This window comes from Colobus angolensis, unplaced genomic scaffold (assembly GCF_000951035.1).
Source record: "Colobus angolensis palliatus isolate OR3802 unplaced genomic scaffold, Cang.pa_1.0 Scaffold124, whole genome shotgun sequence".
NCBI lineage: Eukaryota > Metazoa > Chordata > Mammalia > Primates > Cercopithecidae > Colobus > Colobus angolensis.
The window spans coordinates 7,642,870-7,646,359 of NW_012113586.1; the positions used below are offsets into that span (position 1 = coordinate 7,642,870).

Consider the following 3,490-nt stretch of genomic DNA (forward strand, 5'->3'; position numbering starts at 1 on the left):
AAAAAAAAAAAAAAAAAAAGACTTAAATACAAAACTTGAAACTATGAAATTACTAAAAGAAAACATAAGGGAAATGCTTTACAACATCGGGTTGGGCAAGGGTTTTTAAAATAAGATCTCAAAGCACAGACAACAAAAGCAAAAAATAGACCAATGGGATTATATCAAACTGAAAAGCTTTTGTACATAAAAAGGAAGCAAGTAACAAAATGAAGAGACAATCTACAGAATGGAAGAAAATACAAGCAAACTATACATCTCACAAGGAGTTAATATCTGAAGAATATATAAATAACTTAATTCAACAATGAAAAACAAATTATCTTGATTTAAAAGTGGGCAAAAGACCTTAATAGGCATTTCTCAAAAGAAGACATACAAATGGCCAACAGGTACATGAAAAAATGCTCAACATCACTAATGATTAGGCAAACGCAAATCAAAATCACAATGAGGTATCACCTCACTCTAGTTAGAATGGCTATTAACAAACAGGCTGGGGCACAGTGGCTCATGCCTGTAATCCCAGCACTTTGGGAGGCTGAGGCAGGTGGATCACTTGAGGTCAGGAATTCAAGGCCAGCCTGGCCAACACAGTGAAACCCTGTCTCTACTAAAAATACAAAAATTAGCCAGGTATGGTGGCACTTGCCTATAGTTTCAGCTACTTGGGAGGCTGAGACAGGAGAATTGCTTGAACCCAGGAAGCAGAGGTTGCAATGAGCCAAGATTGCACCACTGCACTCCAGCCTGAGTGACACAGTGAGACTTTGCCTTTAGAAAAAAAAAGACAAAAGAAAACAAGTGTTGGCAAGGATATGGAGAAAAGACAACACTCACACATTTTTGGTGGAATTACAAATTAGTACAGCAGCTATGGAAGACAGTCTTTAATCCATTTTGAGTTGATTTGTGTATATGGTGGAGACAGGGTCTAGTCTTATTCTTCTGCATGTGACTTTCCAATTTTCCCAGCACCATTTATTTAAGAGACTTTTCCCCAATGTGTGTTCTTTGCACCTTTGTTGAAAATTTTTACCTCAAAACATTAAAAATAGAACTACTGTATGAGCCAGGAGTCCCACTAGTGGCTATGTATTCAAAGGAAATGAAGTCATTTACATTGAAGTGGTATCTGCCCTCCTATGTTTATTGCAGCACTATTTACAATAACCAAGTTATGGAATCAACCCAAATATCTAACAGTGAATGAATGAATAAAGAAAATGTGAGGCTGGAAACAGTGGCTCATGCCTGTAATCCCAGCACTTTGGGAGACTGAGGTGGGTGGGTCATTTGAGGTCAGGAGCTTGAGACCAGCCTGAGTAATATGGTGACACCCTGTCTCTACTAAAAATACAAAAATTAGCCAGGCATGGTGGCAGGTGCCTGTAATCCCAGCTACTTGGGAGGCCGAGGCAGAAGAATCGCTTGAACCTGGGAGGCAGAGGTTGCAGTGAGCTGACATTGCATCACCGCACTCCAGCCTGGGGGACAGAGTGAGACTCAGTCTCAAAAAAAAAAAAGAAAAGAAAAGGGAAAAAAAAGAGAAAATGTGGTACATATGGATAACAGAATATTATACAGCTGTAAAAAAGCATGAAATCTTGCCATTTGTGAAAATATGGTTAAACCTGGAGGACATTATGTTAAGTGAAATAAGCCAGACACAGAAAGATAAATACTGCATGATCTGTGGAATCTAATTTTTTTAAAGTAAGAGTTTATATCCTACAAGCAAAGGGAAGAGTGGTTATCTGAGACTAGAAAGGGGAGAGGGGAAAGGAGGAGAGGAAGAGCCTGTCAACAGGTACAAAGTGACAATTAGATTGGAAGAATAAGTTCTGGTGTTTTATTGCACAGTAGGGTTGCTGTTAACAATAAGATATTATATATTACAAAACAGCACAAGGTGAGAGATATGCTAAGTACCCTGATTTGATCAGTATACAACATTTGTTTGTATGGAAACACCAAACTGTAACCCAGAATATGTACAATTACATATTACATATATGTGTGTGTGTGTGTCTGTGTGTGCACAAAAAAATTCTCAAAGGCCCAAAGAAGCAGTAAAGCAAATCCCTGGCCACCAGAATAACTAAACATACAAAAAGCCAGCAATTACAATGAAAATTACAAAAAAAAACCCAAAAAACAATTACAATGTGTCAATTAAAAAAAGAATTCTTTCCTGTATTATTGTTACTAAAATGGGCAAAATAGCACCTTCCTATTTATTACATCACAGAAATGGTGAAGTAACTGAAAGAATGTAAGTTAAATAGGTGAATTCTGGAGAACGCACTGTAATTTTATCTTTTTTCAGATAAAGCAACAGAGCAACTTACTCAGCTTAAAGAGTACCTATATCATATTTTTTTGAAGTTTGCATTTGCATTTCTTATTGCATCACTAACTTACAAAGTTATAACTCTTACCTTGAAATCTTCCCAAGTTTTGCTCACTTAACAAGCTTGCAAACAACAGTCCAGCATTTTCCTGAGGCAGATTACCATAGCTGCATCCAGTCTATCAACCTTTAAAACAGAAAGGTGAATCCTAAGAATTTTGTGATAGTCATAAAGCTAAAAGCCAGTGGAAAGCACCAGGTCTTCTCTGGTTCTGATGTAATTATTCTTTTTTTTTTTTTTTTTTTGAGACAGAGTCTTGCTCTTTTGCCCAGGCTGGAGTGCAGTGGCACAATCTCCGATCACTGCAACCTCCGCCTCCCGGGTTCAAGCAATTCTCCTGCCTCAGCCTGCTGAGTAGCTGGGATTACAGGCGCCTGCCACCACGCCCAGCTAATTTTTGTATTTTTAGTAGAGATGGGGTTTCACCATGTTGGTCAGGCTGGTCTCGAACCCCTGACATCGTGATCCACCCACCTCGGCCTCCCAAAGTGCTGGGATTACAGGCGTGAGCCACCACGCCCAGCTTTAATGGTAATTCTTGAAGAAATAAAGCAAAAGAGAAATTTGCTGTTTCCAAATTCATCTGAAGTCTTCTTTAAGTAATGCAGTAATATTTTCCTGCCTCTCTAGGATTCCGTTTAACTGGAACTAAAGAATGACTTAATTCAATTATTTTATGGAATTCTAATGTGTAGCAATTGAGCTTTTACAGTGCTTGGAGTGTTCTGGTTCCTTTCTTTAAAAAGAAAATATTAATGCTTGTAAAATTTCAGTATGTAGTATTTCAGTCACGTATTCACTATACAGTATAGTTCTCTTAATGGTTTGAAGTACTGTGTGAATTCCCAGAATACAATACCCGTAATCAAATAAAATTCAAATGCATCCCAAAATAAAAATGGGGTATTTTAAGACTACTCATTATTTTATTAGAGTGTCGATATTACTAGTCCCTATTAAAAACCTTAGATAGGCCGGGCACAGTGGCTCAAGCCTGTAATCCCAGCACTTTGGGAGGCCGAGACGAGCGGATCACGAGGTCAGGAGATCGAGACCATCCTGGCTAACACAGTGAA

General features: G+C 38.3%; 1 long non-coding RNA gene across 1 annotated transcript in view; it reads right to left on the reverse strand.

Moving 5' to 3' along the window:
• Positions 1 to 3,490, reverse strand: part of LOC105505341 — an 18,388-nt gene that overhangs the window by 10,677 nt on the left and 4,221 nt on the right. The window contains exon 2 of the long non-coding RNA XR_001000729.1: positions 2,442 to 2,540. This is a non-coding gene — a long non-coding RNA (uncharacterized LOC105505341). The remainder of the gene's footprint in view (positions 1 to 2,441; positions 2,541 to 3,490) is intronic.